General features: G+C 44.7%; 2 long non-coding RNA genes across 10 annotated transcripts in view; both read left to right on the plus strand.

Annotated features, from left to right (window-relative positions):
- Nucleotides 1-23,156, plus strand: part of LOC141577202 (uncharacterized) — a 112,929-nt gene that overhangs the window by 38,618 nt on the left and 51,155 nt on the right. For 2 of the 9 annotated variants that reach the window (XR_012505947.1, XR_012505952.1), the window contains one exon: nucleotides 17,189-17,760. The exons of the other annotated variants lie outside the window; for them this stretch is intronic. This is a non-coding gene — a long non-coding RNA (uncharacterized LOC141577202). The remainder of the gene's footprint in view (nucleotides 1-17,188; nucleotides 17,761-23,156) is intronic. 9 annotated transcript variants of the gene reach the window in all.
- LOC141577203 (uncharacterized) lies at nucleotides 4,644-10,408 on the plus strand. The gene is made up of 2 exons (XR_012505953.1): nucleotides 4,644-5,788; nucleotides 7,004-10,408. It is a non-coding gene; the product is annotated as an uncharacterized LOC141577203 (long non-coding RNA).

Below are 23,156 nucleotides of genomic sequence, written 5' to 3' on the forward strand. Positions count from 1 at the left end.
GTCAGCTGTCACGGGCACTTACCTAGTAAACAGATGTCGGCCATAATCATCACGCACTTTGCTTGGTAGTTTTATTGGCCCCACTTTTGAGATGAGGTAATTGAAGCTGGGGAGTTTGCTGCATGCCCGTGATTACCTTGGAAATACCCCTACTGGTCTTTCAACATAGACTGGTGTGGCTGTTACATCCCAGCCCTGTGAATGGCATCGTGTAGCTTCTACCAAGTGGCCCAAATGACTGACATTGATTTTCTTAATCCGTAGGAAATGGTATGTGACAATAAGAGAAAAGGTGGTAAGAAATTCTTTGGAAAACTAGAACAAAATCCAATACTTCCCCAGCTGGGGTAGCGTACCCAGTGTCACTCATCCCACTCACAGCCTGGCACCTCCTCCCTCCTGACTCCGTGTTCAGAAGCCACTCTGAGCCTTCGAAGAACATTTTGCCTCGTGACACTTTTGACTAAGACCTATGACCTCTCTGTCCCTGGTTTACTCTCTCTTCAAGGCCATTTAAATTTTATGCAGGCTCCTCAACTCCGATGTAAGAAAAGACTCTTTAAACTTCTTGATGAAGCTCCTTAATGAAGATCTTGTGAAGGAAACCTAGTCAAAACCTGGGAGGTATGCACACAGTGAGTGCATGCAACCTCAGCACTTTGTGAAGTTCAGAATCAGAGGGGTGGGAGACTCAGGAAAGGCTTTTTAAGGTAGAAAGGGGAAAGTGAAAGGATGCAGGCTGTGTGAGACTGAAACATCTCGGTCCCAGCCAGCAAGGCACCTGCGTTCAGGATGGTGTATGGGGAGTACAGAGTTCTCACAAAGAAAGAAGTGGTGGGATGGGAGGGAGGACAGATAGATTCTTTACTAGGGAAGGAAAAAGTGGGCTGAAAATTTACTGGTTGAATAAGAGGACTGTGACATGATGTGCTTGTATTTTGGAGAGAAGGGTTTTGTGGGGACAGGCCTAGGAGAACGCTCTCTGGCTGGGGAGTCAGCACAACAGAGAACCACAGAGAACCGGGCTGACCTCAAGGCCCCTGCTGGGGGAGGGGCTGCCCGCCATTTTGGTCCTGGGGGCTACTTCTGTCCCTTAGCTGGGGCCTCAGAACTCCCTTCACATCCCAGTCCTGTTGATACAAGAAAACATATGTGGGGCATGGGAAGGGCTGTGTCCCAGGCTTTGGTTGAGCCCCTGGAATGTGCCCCACCAGACGTGGGTCCTTGGCTTCATGCAGGAAAGGTTTCAAGAGCAAGCCACTGTTGAGTAAAGGTAGATTTATTCACAGAGACACATTGAAAGGCAGGAGAAATGCCACGAGGTGTGGGGGTTGGGTGCTCAGATTAAAAGTAGGTACACACTCCACAGACAAATTGTGGGCCTTCTCCGAAGAGGGAGAGAGAGTGATGACCGCGAGGTGGCGCTGTGTTGCTGGTTTTCATGGGCTTGGTTGTTTTATATGCTAATAATTAGAAGGAGCAGCCTAAGGGCAAGGGGCTGGGATTCCCTGGGATTTGGCCATTTCCCACCGTTTGATCTTTTGTGGCTAGCCTTGGGATGGCCATGGTGCCTTGGGGCGTGTTATTCACCATGTTACTATTACAACGGGTGTATAATGAAGCTCAAGGTCTGCTAGAAGTAAAATCTCTTCATCCTGAGCCTCAAGGCCTACTGGGGGTTGAATCCTTCACCATTTTGATGTTAATTGCTGTGGCCTTGATTGAATGGCTGTGCTCTGGCCCCTTCCATCCTGTCTCACTGTGTTGACACAGAGAGAGCAAAGGCCGGGCCCCGCCTGTGCTCCTGCATTTAACAGGGAGAGGGGTGGGGTGGGCTGATGATGACTCTGAGTGGTGAGAAGGATGTTTCAGATTTTCCCACGTGGGACATGGGGAAGTGCCAGCAGCCACCGCAGATTTATCTCACGGGCATTATCACTTGTGTCACTCATCTTTTTCTATTTTTCTTTCTTTTTTTTCAATTATTTAATCTAAATTTAACATCAGGTTTTCTTAGGAAAGAAATTTCTCTTTTTCTTTTCATTGGGGCTCTTTTGGGGGGGTAGGTAATTAGGTGTATTTATCTGTTAGAGGAGGCCCTGGCGGTTGAACCCGGGACCCCGTGCACGCTAAGCACACGCTCTACCACTGAGCTCTACCACCCGCCCCATCATCTTTTACTTTTTGCTTTAGCTGCCAAGAATCTTACGGCTGAATTTCTAGTCGGCCTTTAACACTTACCCTGACTTCATGGCATTCGTTTTTATGAGTTTACTTCCCCCTGGTTTCATTTAAGTATTGAATCTCCATTTTCTCTACACGCTAACTTTTGTCTTTTTGTTGTTATGGTTGTTAAGCTGTGTTAAAAATTGTTTAATTTCTCTTTTAGCAGGAGGCTGAAAGTAAATAAATATGTAAACAAACTTATCACAGTTAAATGTTTTATACATTCTAAGCTGTTTATTAGTTACTTAAAAACCGAATTGAATACTGAAGTGATAACATTTTAAAATTATTTTTTAACATTTTATAAAAGTATAGCTGATTTACAATATGATATGTTTCAGGTGTACAATAATTGCACAATTTTTATTGTTATGCTCCATTTATAGTTATTGTAAAACATTGGCTATATTCCCTGTGTCGTAAGATACATCCCTGTAGCGTGTTTATGTTACATGGAGCAGTTTGTATAAGAAACTTGGGTAATACAAAGTCTGGGGCGTGGCTCTGTCTAACCCATGTTCCCGGTCACCCTTCCTGTCAGAGCCCAGGCCCTCACTCCTGTCTGCAGGGGAGCAACTGGAGGCAGCCCTCATCAGCGCTGGCACCACCCTCTGAGTGGCAGTGACAGCAGTGAATGTGTGTGGACGTGTAAATTGTTGTTCCAGGAGCTTTACATGCATTTCTGCATTTAATAATTAAAGCCCTCCTGTGAGGAATCATTTTAGGTTTTTAATGAATAATACATTTTATTTTGATTTTGAGAGTTCAAACTTCCAGAAAATTTACTGGAATAATACAATAAAGGCTTAGATACAGTTCACCTAAAAGGGCACTGTTTGACCTTTTGTGTCTGGCTTATTTTAGTATAAACTTTCAAGGTCCATCCATGTTGTATCCTCAGTCAGTACTTTATTCTTTTGGTTTTATAATATCCTTTTTCTTTTTTTTTCCCGTTTTTTCTCTATTTAAAAATATTTTCATTGAATTCTAGTCAGTTTATAATGTTGCGTCAGTTTATAATTTTGCATCAGTTTCTTGTGTACAGCACAACACTTCATTTATATAGGAACATACATGTATTCATTTTCATATTCTTTTTCAACATAAGTTACTATAAGTTATTAAATATATTCTCCTGTGCTATACAGTATAAACTTGCTGTTTACTCTATACATATTCAGTATCTGCAAATCTTGAACTCCCAATTTATTTCTTCCCACACCCTCTCCCCTCTGGTAACCATAGTTTGGTTTCTATGTCTGTGTGTCTGTTTCTGTTCTGTAGATAAGTTTATCTTTTTGTTTGTTTGTTTTTTTAGATTCCACATGTGAGCGATCTCATATGGTATTTTTCTTTCTCTTTCTGGCTTACTTCACTTAGAATGACATTCTCCAAGTCCATTCATGTTTCTACAAATGGCATTATTTTATTATTTTTTTATGGCTGAATAGTAGTCTATTGTACAAATATACTACAACCTCTTTATCCAGTCATCTGTCAGTGGACATTTAGGTTGTTTCCATGTCTTGCTATTGTAAATAGTGCTGCTCTGAATATTGGGGTGTAGGTATCTTTTTGAATTATGGTTCCTTCTGGATATATGCCCAGGAGTGGGATTGCTGGGTCATATGGGAGGTCAATGTTTTGTCTTTTGAGGAACCTCTGTACTGTTTTCCACAATGGCTCCACCAAACTGCAACCACAGTGTAGGAGGGTTCCCTATTCTCCACAGCCTCTCCAGCATTTATTGTTTGTGAACTTCTGAATGATGCCTATTCTGACTGGTGAGATGTGATATTTGATTGCAGTTTTGATTTACATTTCTCTGATAATGATATTGAGCATTTTTTCATGTGCCTATTGGCCATTTGTATGTCTTCATTGGAGAAAAGCTTCTTTAGGCCTTCTGCCCATTTTTGAATTGAATTGTTTGTTTTTCTTTCTTATCAAGTGTAAAAGGTGTTATATATTCTGGGAATTAAGCCCTTGTCAGTCTCATTTATTGCAACTATTTTCTCCCATTCCATAGGTTGTCTTTTAGTTTTGCTTACTCTTTCCTTTGCTGTGCAAAACCTTGTAAGTTTAATTACATCCCACTTGTATATTTTTGCTTGTATTTCTATTGCTTGAGTAGACTGCTCTAGGAGAACATGGCTGAGATGTATGTCAGATATTTTGCCTATGTTTTCTTCTAAGAGGTTTATAGTGTCTTGTCTACATGTTTAAGTCTTTAAGCCATTTTGAATTTATTTTTGTGTATGCTGTGAGGGAGTAGTCTAACTTCATTCATTTACATGCAGCTGTCCAGTTATCCCTACACCATTTGCTGAAGAGGCTATCTTTACTCCATTGTATGTTCTCACCTCCTTTGTCAAAGATTCAATGACCAAAAGTTTGTGGGCCTATTCTTGGTAATTTTGTTTATCCGTTCATTGATGGATGGATATTGTTTGTAACCTTTGGCTACTCTGAATGATACTGCCATGAATATTGATGTGCAAGTTTTTGTGAGAATATGTTTTCATTCTGTTGGCTGTACAGTTGGCCCGCCATATCTGTAATTTCCACTTCATGGATCCAGATGGCTGATTGTAAAGGGACTCGAACATCCTTGGATTATGGTATCCAGGGTGGGGGGTTCCTGAAACCAACCCCCCGAGGATACTGAGGGATGACTCTACATGTAGGAGTGGAATTGCTGAGCCATATAACTCTAAACTTTTGAGTAAACACCAGACTTCTCCAAAGAAGCTGCACCATTGTCCCTTTCCATTGGCCGCAAATGAGGTATCTCTGCCTCCTCAACGACACTTGTTATTGTCCATGTTTTGATTAAAACCGTCCTAGTGGGTGTAAAATGAGAACTCATTTTGATTTTGATTTGGCTAGTGATGCTGAGCTTCTTTTCATGTGCTTATCGGGCATTTGTGTATTTATTTAAATCCTTGGCAAATTTAAACATTGGGTCGATTTTCTTTGTATTGTTCAGTTGTAAGCATTTTTTATATATCCTGAATACTAGTCTCTTCTTAGATACATGCTTTGCAAAATTTTTCTCCTATTCTGCAGATTGTCCTTTCACTTTAGTTTTTTTAAGCATTAAAACAATTTCTTTACAGGGGAGGTAATTAGATGTATTGATTTATTTTATTTTTCTTGCTAAGCATGCACTCTGTCACTTGATATACCCACTTCCCCTGTCATTTCACTTTCTTGATGATGTAATTTGTAACAAAAAGGTTTTAACTTTGATGAAGTCCAGTTTATCTGCTTTTTTCTTCTATCACTTGTGCTCTTCGTATTGTATCTAGGAAACCAAAGCCTATCCTAGGACCACAAAGATTTATACTGTGTCTTCTTTTAGAAAGTTTATAGGTTTAGTTTTTACGTTTCTGTCTGTGATCAATTTTGAATTAATTTTTATTTATTTAAAATATGGGGGTCCAGATTCCAGATTCATTCTTTTGCCTGCAGATACTCAGCACTCCCTGCACCATTTGTTGAATAGACTATTCTTTCAATGGAGTGTTGTTGACACCCTTGTGGAAAACTGACTGTAAATGTAAGTTTTTCCCCCTGGGTTTTTATTATGTCTCATAGATTTATCTATCCAAACTTATGCCAGTACCATTCTGACTTAGTACTATAGCTTTTTAGTACCCTTTAAAGTGAGTCCTCCAACTTTGCTCTGCTTTTTCAAGATTGTTTTGGCTGACCTGGGCCCCTTGCACTTCCATATGAATTTTGGGATCACTTTTTCAATTTTTGCAAAGAAGTCAGCTGGAATATTGATAAGGATTCCACTGAATTTGTAACTCACTTTGGGGAGTCTTAACATTTTTAACAATATTGTCTACCATTCCATGAACATGGGATGTGTTCCATATATGTAGGTCTTTTAAGTATTATTTCGGTGATACATCAAAATATTCAATGTACAAATCTTGTAAATTTTTGTTAAATGTATCTCTCATTTTATTTTTAATGCTGTTGTAAATGGAAAGGCTGAGCTTCTTGAGGGTAGGACTATATATTAATTTGTTTATTTCTAGGATTTCTACACAGCAAATACTCTAGGTTTATATTTGCTACATAAATCTATCCACAACTCTTCCCACCCCCGTGTTATAAGAAACCAAGACGCAGGATAAGCTACCTGAACACGTATGTGGAAGTGAGAAATGAGACCCTTGGGTGGGGCTTTGTGAAGATGATACTGAGAGCTTATTTAGGATGGCTTCATCTTAAATTCCTTTAAACAACACTTTTGGTGTAGTCAGATACATTAAGATCATGCCCTTTTGATGTGCAGAGGAGCTAAGACTATCATTTTCAAATAATTTCTAGTGAGAGTGTTGTACTTGAAATCAAATTTGCATCAATCTTTGAAGATATATGTTTCAGGAATTTTGACTAAAGAACACCTGTCTTTATTCATTAATGACAACTAAATTCTCAAGCAACATGTAAGAGTTTGAGCAAACTGCCCCAGCCCCGTAGTGCTTGTTGGCTGCAGCTGTAACTGGAGTCAGTGCTTACCTCTCCCAGCACGCTTGGGCTGATCTGCTCAAAGGTGTTCGTGCAAATGTTTGTCTGTAGTCTGTTGGACAAAGCCATAAAACATTGAGTTAAGGTTGCTGGAATGCAATATATTCCTATTAATATTAACTAAGCACATATTGAGTGCTTACTGTATGTTGGGAATTGTCCCTCAGCCTCACATGTATATTATTTCACTTAAAACTTCATATATTTCCTTGTTATTCTCACTTTACAGATAAGGAGACTGAGAATTAGGTCTTCTGTATTTTGGATGGAGCTCATTATCAATGACAGGAAGTTGTAAGGAAAAAGATATTGATTCATCCTGAGAAAATATTTTTCTGACCGTCAGCAGTGAAGAGGGTGAACACTGAAGAAGGTGATCATTGTTTGAGTGAGACGAGCCCCGGGTTGTACGGAGTCAGCATCCCTGTCTTGGACACGGCACGTGTAGATCTGTGTGGTGGGTGAGGCGGCGAGGCCGCGCAGGGAACGCGGATGCCGGGCCATTGGGCTGTGCTCAGGCCCAGTGGGGCTTTCTCCTAAGGGCAGTGGGCCGTCATTGACAGATCTTAAGTAGGGGAGTGGGGTGCTCTCGTAGATCACTTTTGTCTTGTAGAATGCTTAGAAACATTTAGAAGGCTCTGCAGGAGGTGATGTGATGAGTCAGATTAGGGTGGCTGCCAGGTGTAGAAGTGTAGAATTTTCAAGTGGTTTTCAGTCCCAGTTTTGTGGCTGAGTAGCTGTGTCACTTTGGATGATGCACTCAAGGAAGTAAACAATTTATCTAATCAATTGAAGAAGTGATGTACCGACCTCCCAGGACTGCTGTGGCAATCCAGTGAGATAACGTGTGCACAGTGTGCAGCGTGGTCCCCAGCACACAGTCAGTGCTGAGTGAGTGCCAGTGAGTACCTGGTAGGTCAGGTGTGGGTGGTGGGACTCCGTGACTGAGGAAATCTGGGCCCTGAATCTGGGGTCCAGTCACATCTGTGAGTGATGGGCCTGAGCTGGGAGAAGCAGGGAGACCTTACCCCCCGACCAGGGGCCCTGGGTAGGACGGCTATGGGAGGAGCACCGTGAAGTCAGCTCTTTGCAGGTGGAGCTCGAATTGCCTTTGAGACATCTAAGTGCATTGTCATGAGCTCAAAGAGGAGGTCTGGGCCCGGGCTGTGAATTTTCCTATAATCTTAATCCCTGAGGACGCCGAGGTATTGATCACTGAACGTGAAGACATACTTTACAGGACAAGTGAATAGTAGTATCATCTCTGTCATCAAAGCTCACATCTCTTTATTCATCACAAGTTTGCTATTGGGTACTTACAGAGCTCACTTCACCGCCATCCCCTGGGATCAGGCTCCACAGTAAAGAGCTGGTGAGCCTCCCTCTTTTCCAGAAGAAGACACATTTAGCTGGTAGAATTCTGTACCTCGCCAGACTTAGAATTTTAGTTTGTTGTTTTAATTCTATTTTCTGTTAGCCATCTCCTGACAGGAGAGACGTTTTACCTCATGGACATATTTCAATTAGCTGTTACTGAGAATTGCTGATCTGATCCATAGTGTAAGTATTATATTAAACTTGTAGAGTATATATCATTTTTCTGTCTTTGCCCTTTAATTTTGTATGCACCTTCAAGTCTCTATCCTATTTGGGGCCTTATTTTTTTAAATTAAAAAATGTCTATTTGCAGTTAAGAAAACAAAAGAAAAGAAAAAATACACATGATAGCTAAACTTAGAAAATATCTAGTGTGTTTTCTGTCTCGGCAACGGAGGGTTCTAGAAACTCGTGAAAACCTTCATTACACAAGTTTCTTAAAATGCTGATTAAGAAATAAAACCTTCCTTCTTCATCTTTCAAGCTGCACAGCTAATTGTGAAGAAAGTGAGGGGAAATCCTCAGAAGCCAAGACAAACCAGAAAGCAGGAATTCTGGGTGATACACGAGCCTTAGAAGCCCTGGGGTGCCTGTTGGCTCCTGTACTGAGTTTCAGTTGCCTTGACAGGAGGGTAGGAGCTGAGCCCGAGTCTTCTCACACTGGGAGTTGGATGACTGATCATATGTAAGGCCAAGCCCATCCCGAGAAGCATGGTTTACTAAAGGGTTAACTATGAAAAAAAATTCCTCAAGGTAAGACAGTAAGGAAAGTCAATTTTTTTGGAAGAGGGGAAAAATAACAAATCCAAAGTAAGGATATAGTTTAAAGCTCTTCTGGCATGAGAGTAACCACAAACTCCTGGCAGAGAATCACAGCTACTCCTGGAATGAGAAGCTGTGGTTTGAATGAATCAGTGAGCAGCCATTCCGAAAAAGGCCTCCAGAGTCTTGAGGATCAAGATACTTGACTGCAAACACCTGTCTTCCAAGGTCTCTATCAAATAACCAGAAAGGTTTTAAAGGAAAGAAGCCATAATCATAGTTTTATTTCTTAACATTACTTTATGCTAGGAATTCAGAGGTGACTATGGAGTTGTCTCCTCTTTTATGGACCTTACCTTCTCTTTGGGGAGACAAACTGACATAGTTGGGGAGCTTGGAGGAGGGAGGTGATAGTCTGTTGCAATTAGCCAGGAGAGGAGATTAAGAAAGCAGTGAAGGGTGGGTGAACTTTTTAGCTAAGGACATTCTTGTTCTGCTGGCCCTTAATTGCAGGCTCAATGAGTAGTCACTGGAGGGAATAGATCTTACGGAGGATGGACTTAGCTCAGGCCTCTTTAGAATGGACAAGTGAACCTGGAGAAAGACAGTCAAATCTGTGCAGACATTAAAGTTCACTTGAACGTGCTCCATCCCTGAGCCAAAGATAGGACAAATATGCAGCACTTCTTAAGGACAGAGGAGTGGTTTTTAAGGTTCTCCAAGAATGAAGCCCAGGGAACCGAGATGGCCAGTTGTCAAACTGTGACTTTGCACTTAGGACGGTGTACCCACCAAGGGTATTGGCCTTTTATACATTTCCATTTCTCTTTAATACATGTCAGGTGACGAGGACGTGGGCACAAGTGTTTGACATCTTGTCGAGGCGACTTTGGGTACCTGCCTAGAAACGCGGTCACGGCTACAGCTGCGTCACACATGTTGCCGCCCATCCCACTCCCCGGCTCCGTGATCACGGCAGAGTGGTTCCTTGTTGACCTGTCCATCTCCTCTGTGACATCATAACCCATGAAAAGACCGGAGAGTATTAACTTGGCTTTGTTAAAGTCAAAAGAACAGATCTAATATGGAGTCAGATTTGTTCTTTCCTATTTCAGTATTGCCATGGGGAAGACAGTTTGGGCAGCTTTTTATAGGGTCCTCGAGGCTTTCTCTCTCAGCCTCTGGGCACCTTTATTGAAAACCCTTCATAGCTGTCTGGAGTGCTGGAAAACCACTCCGACTGTTTTGCCCTGAAGATGTGTTCAGTTTATAACTCATCTCTACTCCTTGGAAAACAACTCAATAAAAACTCAGTTGGTTTTCCACCAGCCATGGGCAGGGGTGAGGGATACCTTGTTATTATTTCATAAAATAATAATAATAATAAAAATAGTAATAATAAAAATAATAAAAATAAAAATAAAAATAAAAATAAAAATAAAAATAATAATAATAATAATAATAATAATAATAATAATAATAATAATAATAATAAAAGAAGTCTTAAAACAGCACTGGGCACATAGTTGAGAGTCAATAAATGCTTCCTGGCTTAAATCAAAAGTGATGACTCAGTGATTCCATGGCTGCTGTATTTGCTGAGCTAGTTACTCCTTTGCTCCATTACACATTTTTTTAACTGAAAAAGAAATACATGCAAATGGTTAAAAAAAATTCAAACAGCACAAAAATACACAAGTGAAAGAAGTTTTCCCTCATCCTCTGTTCTTCCGGCCCTCCCTGGAGATGCCACTGTTTACTATCCTTTGGGTGCTTTTCCAGATATGCTATGCACATTCCCACCTATGTATGTAAATTCCTTTAAAGTTTTAGTTATTTTTAACTTAAAGGGATTTAAATCCTCAAGTGGCTTCTGCCTGGGTAATAGAACAGAACAAATCTGACTCCATATTAGATCTTTTCCTTTGACTTTAACCCTATGCTCTGTCTCCTAGGCTTCATCTTGCTTGTAAAACAATGTTGCTTAGAGCCTGAAATATACAGGAGAACCTATTCTGAAGGCTCTGATCTTTAAGTATATTTAACACATTTTCATTCATAAAAAGATTAGAAATTGCAGAATAGAAAATAACGTTTGTTTTGTTAGAGGTTTACAGAGATTTGACACAGGCAGATAGCTGCAAGAACAAAGGATTCTAACAAGAAGGAATTCCTAAACCAAGAAGATTGCAACAACCAAGCACGTAGGAAAAGAGCCTGAATTCTGACTTGGGGAGATGGTTTTCCAGGACATTAGTTTGCCATCTAGGTCTACAGAAACTTGCTATTCCATACCCCAACACCTGGTCTCCCAACTTATTGGCCTGTCCTGCACTGAAGAGAATGAATTTGGATTTGGTAGCACTCCTATATACCTAGCAAGCTGGGCACTGGAACTGAGTGTTATGGAAACAACAGGCCAGCCAAGGAACAATCACCACTCGGAGTGTTGGCGTACTCAGATTTATTATGCCGGCGGGCTCAGAGGGGCTTCTGCTCCGAATTTCTGAGCACCCACCTCCAAGACATACACATGAAGTTTTAAAGGGTTAATTACAAGTAAGGGTGTATTAGCCAATAAGGCTCAAGCAACAAAAAGCAAGGAATCAGCACACTGGTGCTTGTCAACTTGTAATAGACACTTGTTGAGCTTCGATTTACGGCTTAGCTTGTTAGCCAGTAAACTGACACTAAACTTCAGATTTACGAGTTAGCCCAGCAGAATTTAGATCAGTAAACTGACACATCACACTTAGATTTGTGACTTAGCTTGTTAGCCCAGCTGGGCTTTTCCTTCACATGAGGACAGCTCTCCCACACCCAGGGAACTACTGTGAGCCCTAGATGGTTCCACTAGGGTGGAGTGTGGTTTACCCAGGACGGATGGGGACTATGCACCAACACTCAGGCAGTCTGCTCTGTCTGGGGCTCTGATCTTGAACCACCCCGCTCCCTGCCAGCCCAACACCTGGGTCAGTGGAGCTAAGGCAAAGATCGTGCCTGCCTGTTTCCCAGCGTGTAAAAGGGGAATATGTACTCTTCCCAAGGTAGTTCTGAGCGACAACACCTGCGGGTGCTTGGTTCCCAGACCAACAGAAAACCCTGCTCCGCGTGGGGGCAACAGGTGTGATACCCGTAGGGGTTCTGCAGCAGCATCGGATGGAGGGCTGGATCAGGGAGGTAAAACTTGAGCTGCGGGCCTTGAAGTGTTACAGAAGGGTACAGAGGCAGGACTGCCGCCTTCTTCAGGGTGCCACCAGAGGTAAAGCTTTTTCTCTCCATCCTCGCTAGGACCTTACCTTTCAGGATCCCTCCATTCTCTCTGCTATTCCTGTCCATCTGTCTCCCTCCACTTTTTCCCTCCTCTCCTCCCCCTCCCATCTTTTCCCTCCCTCACTGCCCCACCTTCTCTCGCAGAACCCAGAGCGGATTGCTGGCCCTCCTGCGCATGGGCGGTCGGTGTCAGCTCGACCGCGGGTTGGAAGCTCCAGCTCGGAGCCGGGGATTAGCCCCAAAGGCTTCTCAGCTCTGTCGCCCGGCAGGCCTTTAGCTCCTGCCCGGGGCCGGTGCCTCTGGCCGTGGAAGTGCAATGTGGGGTCTCCCGGGAAAGGGGTCAGGTGGCTGCGGGAGGGCGGTCCGCGTGTCACAGACCACGAGGGCGCGAGTCAGCCTGTGTTCAGCTGAATTGCTCGGGCCAGACCCCTCTGCCCGCGCCACCTGCCCCAGTGCCCCAGTGCCACAGCTTCCCGGGGCCAGGTGTTCACCTGCCGCCTCTCACCCAGCCGGGCTCCCCTCAGTCCGCTGCTGGCGTCCCCTTCCCCTCTATCGCCCGCGAGTCCTCTCTTCCCGGGCTTCCTCTCCTCGGCCACCGGCCCGTCCCCACAACTGGGCGGGCTGCGTCCCAGGCGGGCGGGGTCTGCGGACCCGGACGGGGCAGCTGGGGCTGGGGCTGGGGATGGCCTCCGAGCGGGGCTGCAGCCCGCGTTTCCACCCATTTCCCTGCCCCGCGACTCCGGGGCTGCCCTGGTCTTCCTTTCCCGCTCCCTGAGGAACAGCTCAGTGGCGTCTGTACTGCTCCCTGGGCTGAGAGCCTCCGGCTGTAAAGCCCAGCTACTGGTGGAGTCGGGAAAAGGGATCCTCAGTGCCAAGCGAGCTTCTGTCTCCTCCCTCAGTGTTTCTGCCCCAGGTAAGTACCTTGAACACTTTCAGGTGTTATGATGGCGGTGCTTGTTGGTGTCATGTGTTTTTATAGTGAGAGGGATTACAGTGTTGAAAGCAGGGCTTGGTTCAGTTAAAAATGAGCTGAAGGCATAAGGCTGTGTCATCCTCCTTCCTTCCCTCTCCCAGGGTGAAAAGTGTGACCATCGATTTTAAAAAGACAGTTACATTCCCTAACTAGCCCAGCCCAGCTTGGTGTGTTAACAGGAAGAGCACCACCAGAGGCGTTGGAGACCCAGGGACATTGCAGTCCTAAAGAGCTCCTGGCACAGTTTGGTTTGTTTTGGTTTTTTGTTTTTCTTAAATTGTGGGGCAGACTAAGTAGTATAGAGGGAAAAATAATTGTCAAGAAATATTTTTTCATATAACAGCTTTATTGTGATATTGTTCACACACCATGAAGTCCACCCATTTAAATGGTACAATTCAACAGCTTTTAGCATATTTACAGTTGTGCAACAATTATTATTCCAGAACGTTTTCATCACATCAGAAAGACCAGTGGAAATGAATGACCAATCCACCCCTCCCCAGTGGTGGTTCTAAAGAAGTTTCTTGGCTATTCTTGACCATAAATTAACTTGTTACATTCCATGAAAAATCTGGTAGGAATTCTAATCAGAATTGCAATGAATCTGTCTATCAAAATAGGAAGAATTAATGTCTTTATGGCATAAACTTCTTCTACTCATGAATATAACTGGGACCCTATATTTTCATCTCTCCAGAGCCTGGCCCATGGGAAGTCCTCACTAATTGTTGGGCTTGTGAATGATGAGATTCTATACATCATTAGTTGCAACTGTAGCCTTTCACAGAAGAGAAAATTAACCTCAGTGAAGCCAAGTGACTCTCTGATTGTCAGAAAGAGTGACAGCCAGTGCTGGAGTGATCCAGTGGACTTGGTGCTTGCAACTAAACATATTCAGCAGCTACAGCTAAGGGGATTAGAGTGTTCTTTTATTTTTCCTTAATGGCGTTGCTTTTATTTTTACTTATTTTTTTAAATTAATTTTTTTGAAGTGTAGTCAATTTACAATGTTAGTTTCAGGTGTACAGCAGAGATTCAGTTATGAACATATGCATATGTGTATAAATATGTTTTAGATTGTTTTTAGTACAACTCATTACAAGAAATTGAATATAGTTCCCTGTGCTATATAGTAGGTCCTTGTCATTTATTTTATATTTATTAATGTGTATCTGTTAATCCCCCCTTTCCTGCCTGCTAACCACAGTTGGCTTTCTATGTCCATGAGTCCATTTCTAGGAGCACCATTTTTCTTAGTAATATATGCTGGTTGGCTGCTTTCAGTTTCAGTAATTCCATCTGTGGGTGCTTTTCTTCTGGTGGCCTTTATGTGGTTTGTACACGTGGTAATAGAGGTCTGTATTTGGGAGAAATCCAGGCCTCGTGTAGTCCCTGGTACAGAGTTCCCACTGAGTTGATGCTTGAACTGGGAAAAAAACATAGTAAATGTTGGAATTTCCAATATGGTTGAGACTTCCAGGTTTCTATAACCTGCTTAGCCCACCTTAATATTGGCTGCACCCTTACTTGGTAATTTGGTGGAATTCCATGGTATGGTGGTGTAGAGACAGGGCCTTTTATGCATATTCTCTTTCCTTTTTCTAACACTCATTCTCCTGGGTCTCCCAGATCCTCCCCCAGCAGTGCCCAGGGCTGGCTTGATGCTGCACTGAGGATATATTTATTAATAAGGACCTTTCCTCATCTCTTCTGAGCCTCCATTTTTTTCTCTGCACAATGAGGGCTTAGACTAGATATGTGCTTTTCAGTTTCTTTTAAAGCCATGTTTCCTTTGAGAAACAGAAAATGCAAATCACTCCTCCCATCCCAACCCTTTAGATTTTGATACAGCCTCCAAGGAGTGACATAGCACTTTGTGGAAAATTGATGTGATTGTGATTCCAGGTGGCACAGAAAAGACTCTTCAGAGATTTATTGCAGGGAGAGGGCAGGAAAGGTGCAGTATGTCACACTTTCTAGTGTGAGCACTGGAGCAGTGGCTTGGATTTAAATACGGTGTCTGACGTGGCCTCTCTCTAATCATGTACAATGTGATAAACTTCTCTACCTCAGTTTTTCTTGATGTGTCAAGTTGGCGTGATAATATTTTAGGGCTTTTGTGAAACATTATACACATAATCCATTTGTGTTTCGGTAGAAATAAGACCTGCTAGGGATTCAGGGATTTGTTTAAAAAAAAAAAATCTTGTCCATAGCAATCTGTCGGTGTGTATTTTGAATTTCCTGGAGGGTGAGGGTTGAGTCTAAAGTCCATCGTGGGACAGGTGGCCCATAGTTTTCTGTGCGCCTGATTGCCCCCTCCTCCCCAGTCCTCTTCCTCAGTCCAGGATTAAGTTCCCTAGTAGATTTACACAGAGGTCTTGTGGAAATGGATTTTCATTTTATTGTTTCACCAAGAAGGGCTGCCATCATGATCTCTGTGGTCAGGTTTTGAAGGGCTGCCATCATGATGTCTAGTCAGGTGAAGGCTATGCAATTGGGAGTTTCTATTTAATAAAAAGAAAAAAATTACAAATAGAAAATTAGAACAAGGGTGATGACAGGAGCTCTTGGAAGTGGGCACCATTAGTTTTGTTAGCTTCAGGTGCAGTGGCCTCTTGCCACGAGGACCCATCCTCTTGCTCTGAAGTTGGAGGGACCAATGGGTTGAGTGGGAATGTTAACTGAGTGTATCTCATGTGCTGGGCATTGTCCTATTTGTGCTTTGTGTTCCTTATTTGAGACAGTGAGCTCATTTAACCTCAATAGCCTCTTTAAAAAATTAGACTTTTTATTTTGAGATATAATGTAGATTCCCATGTAGTTGTAAGAGATAATATGGAGAGGGCCTATGGACCCTTTGTATAGTTTTCCTTAATGGTTCCAACTTGCAAGTTTGGGGTACAATTCATTACTGACTCACTAACAATTTGAGGTTTGTTTTATTGCCCTAATTTTATTCACGATTAAACTGGGGCTTAGAGAATCACACAGGCCTGACCAGGTCACCCACATGGTTAGTGTCGAGACGGGTGGAACGTGGGCTTGGGATTTCCAGGCAGTACCATTATGATGGTCTGTGGCAGGGAGCAGCATTCACTTTGCTGGTTTATTCATTCATTCAACAAATATTATTGAGTAACCTCTGTGGGTCAGATGCTTTCATAGGGTTATCTGATTCTTCAGCAGTCCTGAGAATCAGGTAATGTTTATATTTTTTAATCTGAGAAAATTAGCTCTAAGAAGTTATAACCCCCCCAAAGGAAATATAGCTCATAAAGGAGCAATACTAAATTTTACAGTCACCCCTTTTTATGCAGGTGGTACCCTAGGCATTTTACATTTGCAAACTTCTGTAATCCAGATATTTTCATGTAAGACAAAGATTTTTTTTTTAATTGAAGTATAGTCAAGTTTACAATGTTGTGTCAATTGCAAGGTTTTTTTTTGAATTTTGAATTAAAAAATATTTTTTCAGGAGGGTAATTAGGTTTATTTATTTGTTTCATTTTTTAAAATGAGGTACTGGTGTTTGAACCCAGGACCTTGTACATGCTAAGCACGTGCTCTACCACTGAACTGTACCCTTCTCCCCAAGGCAAGTTTTCTTATCCATTATTCTGAAGCTTAGGAGTTCAAATAAATTGGATAGAAAACCAGATCTTTTGATCCCACTGTAGTCCTTTTCTTTATATTCTGCTGAAGGAGGTTGGGGAAAGCACTTCCTTTGTTCACTTCCTTATTCAGCATTTTTCAGCAGTGACTTTGCATCAGGGCCTTGGTAGGTGCTTGGAAACAGAAAACAAGAAATGACCCTTCTCTGCAGGGCAGAAAGCCTAGACCAAAAGCTGGGTAATGTGATCCGAGCTACGGTAGCCATTTGAAGACTCTGAGGACAAACTGTACCTCCGGATTTACTTGAGCTTCCCTTGCCTTCTGGTTGGTACACACCAGGTCATCGCAACCCAGATGGACCTGCAGCCCACAGTACAGTATGTACCTCGATCTCCTCTCCCCTCTTGTCAGGGCCTGCAGCATGAGCATCCCTGACTACGTGCAGTGTGCTGAGGACCACCAGACTTTCCCTGTGGCGGTCGAACACGTGGGGATCATCTCAGAGGAGAATTTCTTTTGCATCTATAAGTGAATCACCTTGGTGAGTCAGATCAGTCCGTGCAGCTCCCAGTGGGCAAACTGTATCCACTACAGGCACCACTATGCGCCCAAGAATGGGTGGAGCGACTTCCAGACCCACCGCAAGGTCTTGGGCCTTGTCATCATTACTGAATGCCTCTCGGCCAAGGCTTCGAAAAGCTCCACGTGCAGAGGAGCTGTATGGCACCACGCTCTATGACTCTCAGCTCTTTGACTTTCTGCTGCATGGGGAGGTGGCCGAGCAGCCGCGCACCGAAGTGGCCTTCAATTTACGAGGACTGCAGGGTGGTGGAGAAGAGGATCGACGACTTCACTGAGTCACTCTTCATCTTGCCCATGTCCAAGTGGCTGGACGGTGCATCCGACAATTCTGGGGACAAGATCCTCCTTCTCTGCATCCCATTTGAGAAGGAGGACATCATGGGACTGGACACAGAAAGCAGGTAAGTTTACCTGGAGGCCAGTCCACACTGGCTGTGTTCCGGGTTTCTTCCCTACATCCAGAAAGTGATCAGCAAGGAAGAGGACTCTCTTGTAGCCAAGGGTGGAGGGAGGTGCAGCCCGCCGCTTTACAGACATTTAAAAGTGAATCCGCCTTTGTTTCAGAGAGATCCTTTTAGGGTTATTGTGGACACTTACTGCAGCTTTTCAGCCAGGAACTTGGTGGGACCCCTGGAGTTGCTGACCAATAGAGTAGCCACAGCCACTGATGCTAGGAGAGCTGGGGAGGAGGCTGCTCTGAGCTGAGATTTGCTGTAGGTCAAATGAACATCAGACGCTGAGACTTGTCTAGTAAAAAGAATGTAAACTATCTTATCACTTCCTATATTGATTACATGTCAAAATGATAGTATTTTACATACAGTAGGTTAAGATTTGTTCTTAAAATCATTTTCTAGTATTTGTTTTTTGTTTCTTGGTTTGTTTCTTTGTTTACCGTTTTAAATGTGGCAACTGGGAAACTTTCTTTACATGGCTCTCATTTCATTTATGTTGGGCAGCCTGTCTTTAGATAGTCTCATCCCTTTGCTTGTAGATGAGATGCTGAATCCCGAGAGGCAGAACGAGGCGCTGGTTGAGCTGGGGCTGGAGCCGGTGTCTCCTGCCTCCCAGGCCCAGCACCTGTTCGGCTCAGGCCCTCTCTTCCTGCCCGACAGCCAGCATGCCATATTAGGACATCAGAATCACCGCCAGGGACCTCCGAATGAACTCCTTATGCAGGGAAAGGCGTATCACGGAGTATGGGAAAGAGCAGGGAAATGTTCATCCTCACTTTGTCCCTGTGATTAAGTCAACGGCCCCACTTTGTCTCGGAATTACAGACGAGCTCTTCTGGGCTGCCTAACCCCCCCCCACAATCTGCTCTGTTTCCCCGTGTATCTATAGTGCTGTCCTTCGTGCAGAAGAGGGTGACATGCCTTTGCCGAGAGGTGGTCCCCCTTTGCTGGGGAGAGTGAGGGAAGCTGTGTGCCCACGGCCTACGGCCTCAGGCCTTGAGTCTGGAGAGTACTCATGGCGGTCTGACAGGTGACGGTCGGAGGACCTGGCACGGCTGCCGGGCCCACTGTGGAGGCGGTGCTCTGTGATTCTTGAAATTAACTAAGATCAGATTCTACTTTCTGGTTATTGGTAAGTTGGAGGAGAAGATGCCAGAGAATTGATAAAAAGAATGTCCAGACCAGCCCTGTGAGTGATAGGCACAGGGGACCCTAGTCCCCCACGTGTGTGAGGTGCCTAGCGGGCTCTGGATGAATTTTCTGTTCCTCCCGGACATAACTCTATGGCTTAAGGAAGGGGCAAGGCATGTCATGGCCTGTTCTTGTCCTCACAGGGCCCTGTGATCTTCATGCCCGCACTCCCCTTCTGCTCCTTGGAGATGAGGTGTCAGGTTTAGGAGCCTGGGCACTGCTGAGGGCATAGCTGCCAGCACTGTGCTACACCGAGGCTGGCTCCGTTCACCTCACATGTCACCACCTGCTGAGCCCCCAGGCGTCAGTCAAGGTAGGTGCATAGGTGCAACATACGCAGAGACCACGTTCTCCCCCTGGACAGATTGATTGGTGAGCAGTGGAAGCCTAGAGCCCTGCCCCAGCCCCAGGCCAGTGCCTCCTCTTTTGTCATAGGAGGCACTGGTGACATTTTTGCTCAGCAACTGCTTGGCTCTGACTCTGCAGACCCACCAGAGAATGCCAACTTGTTTTTGCCTTTTGAAGTCTGCCCTTGGGATTTGGCGGAGTAGCTGGATGTGTGCTTAGCCCATAGAGGTTGACACTGTCACCATTGTTTACCCAGAACCTCGTGTACCAGGCATGGCTCTCGGCATCAAAATACAGCAGCGCATTAAACCTCCCTCCTGGTGGGTCTGTCTGTTTTGCTACCATAAGGGCTCAGCCAGCATCTTAACGTCAGTGAGATAACGCGGCCAGTGAGCTCGGGTCAAGCACATTCTCCTCCAGTCACTTTTACTCAATTTTTTCTTTTACTATTCCACAGTCATTAATTTTTTAAATAATGCTTTGGTACAGGAACAGCCTAATTCTCTCCTGCTACTCTTGGTGGAAGTGAGTAAAACTGTCCAGCCTGAAATGCGACCACAATTTGTAGCTCAAAAGCTGCCTAGACGCATATAGGTGGAGTTTTGGTTAGGGGCGCTGATCACGTTGGGGTCCCCCGGCAGCACCGCTACCCTCAGTCCCCTGCCTTCCCTGGAGCAGGAGGTGAGTGTGGGTCTCACCGTCCCAGCATCCCTGGCCTCACACACTCACAAAAATTCTTGTACATGCTGTCAAAATCATTTTTGTTCTTGTGTGTTTCTAATTTTCTCTTGTTCCTCTTTTCCTTTTTCTTTATTCTTTTTCTCTTGTACTGCCCAGTGAGCATGTTGTTGCGTCTGAAAATGTGGGCTGTGCACACCCTGCATTGGAAATATCCAGATTGCCCTCCGTACTGTCTCCATCGCTTTAAAGAGCAAAAACTTAACAGTTACCTTGATCCATGTATTATCCTAGTCATTTTTTATTTTCTAATTTTTTGGAATATTTGCTTTGTTAGCACATCACCCACTGGTGTTTGATACCTGTTAAAATCCTTGCTTTGAGGAACCTGTTTGGTCCTCCTTATATTTGGTGACAAATGCGCCCTTATTAAATTTGTTTGATTGTTTTGAAGAAGTGAGATGCGAATTGATTTTGGCGGCTGCTGAGGGATTCTTTTCATGGAGTATTTAATCTTGTCAAGTCAAATTCTGCAGCATCTTGCTCGATTCCTGCTTTTACACAAACGTGCTCTTCACGCGGTTCCTGGCTGTCACTGTGTGACGTGCGTGATGGCACTTCCTGGCCAGCGGTCACTGGTGAGAAAGTGGCAGGCTCATGGGTGTGCAGCTGCAGGGGACGATGTTGGAGGAAGCAGTCACCGTTTACTTATTTAATTTTTTTTTTTTTGCATTCAACATCCCTGTGCCATTTACTTTACTTTGCCTTCATAAAGGGGCAGAAGTGGGTCTAAAATCCATGCCACTCTTGTGTTCCCTTTACGAGGCTGGTTTTTCTGAGTATCAGGAAAACATGGCCTTCTCCTAAGTAGCTGGCTCACCTGGATCTTGTTGACACAGCGACCGCTAAAGGGGACCGTAGCTTCCTCTCTTCTCCAGCCAGTGGGCATTCAGAGCCGGGTCTGTGCTTTGCCTCAGCAGCCGTTCAGGCCTCCCTGCCCCGGCCTTTACTTTTAACCCATGTTGGCATAAATAGCTGACTCCGTGTCTGTTGCAGCTGATGTCCACCACTGACGGCCGTGTAGTTAGTTTGCGGTAGGGAGTCTGCAACACCCCAGCCAACCTTGAAGGAAGATGTTTTGGCCGACCTAGGACCTTGGATTCTCACCCCCATCATGGTTCATCTCACTCGGTGGAAGGGTTTGGCCACCACCATCATGCTGAACATGAGGCCTTGTTTCTCCTTTCATGCTCTGGTCCAAATGTGGACACTTCATTTATCACTGAATTTGTATCGCTTGAGACAGGCCATAATATCTGAATGAGTCCATCACATTCTGGGTGGGGAACAGAACAGAAGTAAGTGTCACAATTAGAAGGAGACTAGGCTGTCCGTGTTGGCTAATGCTGGCTGGGATCTGTGATGGCCGGGCTGTGCCCTGAACACAGGCCTTTCCCGTGGCTCCCGAGAGCCCAGGGGTTGGAGTGAGAACAGCCTTGCCTGGGTTCCTCCATCCTCATCTGCTCACTGGCAAGTGTGTCTGCTAATTAGGAGCTCCCCCAGACCTCAGGCCCTTCAAAGCTCAGACCACGGGAGAACCTTGAGTCCCTTCTCCTGGGCCTCCTTTGTGAGAATCCAGTGCCTTCTGAGGTGACCAGCGGCAGGAGATGCCTCCCCCTCCAGGGAGCACCCTACGGAGGACTGTTAGTCAGTGTACCATGCTGTGAACTTGGGGGGTTACGGCCATGGTCCCTGTAGAACCACATTTGAGATGGGCTTAGCGACGGAAATAATAGGACTGATTCCAGGGCAGGGATTAGGGGAGGGAACATTGGAAATTGAATGTGACCTCAAACACATAGTTGGGTGCTGGGGCTGTTACTAAAATGGGGAGTCTGGGAGGTACCTGCCAGGAATCGAATTCCAGAGTAAATGGTGAACATGAGGCATTTTTAAGATGCCATTTGTCATCCAAGTTAGGACTTCAAAGAGGCACTCGTGTCTATGAGATTGTGGCTCAGGTGAAGGAGCCGGACTATAGATACACGTTGGGAGTCGTCATTCTTAGCTGGTGTTCATAGCCTTGCATGTGAATTAGATCATCTCGAGAGCTGCAGACTGAGGCTGAGGGGGGGCAGGGCCCTGCCTGTGTTGGAGGAAAGCCCAGACCATGCAGCTTTGGTGTGTCAGTCAGCGGCATTTGCGATTTTCAGCCTAATGCCATTTATCTTTAAGGGGCCGGGGGGTGTGCAGGGCCAGCCAGGAAGAAATCTGAAGGGAGGGTCGTGGCCACGTGTGTGTCTTGTGAAGATGCAGAGTCTGCAGGGTCCTGGAGGGTAGACTTTTTAGAAGCTGGAGTTGGAGTGAGGAGTGAGCAGAAGGTAGTCACACTCACCTGTGAGGGAGGGGGGAGTCCTTGGGAGTCCCCACCCTACCGGACTCGCTTTCCCATGAACAGACGGCAATCATACAGAGTATCTGAAGTGAGAAAGGATGGGTGCTGGGAGGGGAGCCAACCTGGAGAATGGTGCTTGGAAAGTTCTGGAATAGTCTCCCTGGAAAATAGAGTTAAAAATACCCAGAATCTTAAGAACGTTGATAGTGACTGGGGAGGAAGCAGTTTTTCTGGCCTCCTAAGGGTAAGTCATGTATCCGGGGATACACAGAAAAATCGGGCATTCTGTTCCGTGGTCTTGATCCTTACCGGGGAAACAGTGCAAGTTTAAAGGGGGAGAAGGGCAGCGGAGGGAAACTAGTCAGGCCCCGTGTCAGGTACCAGTCGGCAGCCCTACTTGCGTGTTGCGTTCTCATCCATGCCTCCCAGGTGGGCGGTGGCAGCCCCCTTTTGCAGATCGGGAAGCCTTCTCAGAGGGTTAAGGAATTGGTCCATTTAGTGGCTAGTAAATGCTGCAGCAGAATTCAAGCAAGGCCTTGTCAGACTTCAAGGGCATGTTTTCTCTACTAAATCCGGTACCTCCCTGTTGAACCTGGAATGGTGAATTGGGTCAGTTTTGGAGCCTTTCAGAAAAAGTACGATTTAAGTGCCTCAGGACTGTTTCACAAAGCTCAGCGTTCTTTGATTTTTCTGAAGCACCTCAGTGCTTTTCGCCCCACAGTTGTTAGGT

This window comes from Camelus bactrianus, chromosome 3 (assembly GCF_048773025.1).
Source record: "Camelus bactrianus isolate YW-2024 breed Bactrian camel chromosome 3, ASM4877302v1, whole genome shotgun sequence".
NCBI lineage: Eukaryota > Metazoa > Chordata > Mammalia > Artiodactyla > Camelidae > Camelus > Camelus bactrianus.